Source organism: Thunnus thynnus, chromosome 3, assembly GCF_963924715.1.
Source record: "Thunnus thynnus chromosome 3, fThuThy2.1, whole genome shotgun sequence".
In the NCBI taxonomy this organism is placed as follows: domain Eukaryota; kingdom Metazoa; phylum Chordata; class Actinopteri; order Scombriformes; family Scombridae; genus Thunnus; species Thunnus thynnus.
In genome coordinates, this window is record NC_089519.1 from 14,042,914 (window position 1) to 14,044,079 (window position 1,166).

At 45.5% G+C, this 1,166-nt stretch overlaps 1 non-coding gene across 1 annotated transcript; it reads right to left on the reverse strand.

Moving 5' to 3' along the window:
• Positions 1 to 397: 397 nt before the first annotated feature.
• LOC137180670 (U1 spliceosomal RNA) lies at positions 398 to 558 on the reverse strand. The gene has a single exon (XR_010928043.1). It is a non-coding gene; the product is annotated as a U1 spliceosomal RNA (small nuclear RNA).
• Positions 559 to 1,166: the final 608 nt, after the last annotated feature.

Sequence of the window (1,166 nt, forward strand, 5' to 3'; positions counted from 1 at the left end):
TGAAGGAAAAAGGCTCTATCAGTCACAATCAGCTGTATGTGTGTGAGCAACTTCAGGGAGGATTTATAATTGTGCATCAAGAAGAAAAAGAAGTACTTTATTGATCCCTGTGGGGAAACTGATCCTCTTCATTTGGCCTATCCTATACACAAACACTAGGAGCAGTGGGCAGCTGCAGTGCAGCAAACGGGGATCATGTCCAGCTCTTTTTGTCAGTGCTGGTGGTCAGGGGCATGACATACATGTCTTTGATGGTGGGAGGAAACAGGAGCATCCGGCAGAAACCCGCAAACACATGGAGAACATGCAAAATCCATGCAGAAAGGCTCTGGGTCGGCCAGGGAAGGACCTTCTTGCACAGTGCTAACCACTGAGCCACCGTGCTGCCCCAAAAGATCAGGGGAGAGCGTGACCTCAGACCACCACTACCAGAAATTATGCAGTCGAGATTCCTACATTTCAGGAATTCTCGCAAGGGTCAGCACAACTGCAATGACTGAGCCTCGCCCTGGGCGAGTCACCTTCTTGATCATGGCATCTCCCCTGCCAGGTAAGTTATGGGGTTATCGGTTTGAGCTGTAGCAAAGGCACTTAGCTGAAATCTGAGGCTGAACTGAAACCTGTACTGTAGGTTTCTCATGGCATTAATATCAGCAGCTCTGAGTCACTAGGCATCCACACCAACGGCAAACACACATGCAAGGCAAGGTAAGGGTGCGCTGTGCATTGTTTTCAGTGGAAGTACATGCTCTCCTGAACAATTTGTCCTGAAGTGGTACAGCTCTGTATGAATATCAGTTTGATATTCACCGGGCGAACAGGCTGAATTGATCTTTGTTGTGTTAAAAGTGCAAGTCTGGTGGACTATTAACCACTCTAATAATTGAGACTGTCCTCCCAAGAAAAATGACAGAATCGGTCCTGTCAGCAAGTGCCCCAAAATGACATGTTAACCTTCAATTGACAAAGCCCTAGCATGGCTGAAATAATTATGACAGGACGTCATTATTGAGCAACAAAGTCTGCTTAGGGAGGTAGTTGGATGGGTAAAGAAAACATCCGATTTTAACACACATTTTAACACTAATCATTTCCTGTTTCCAACCATGAGTCAACATTGTTTTTTTTTAAACCATGATAACAATCCCTCATCTTAACCACATGGT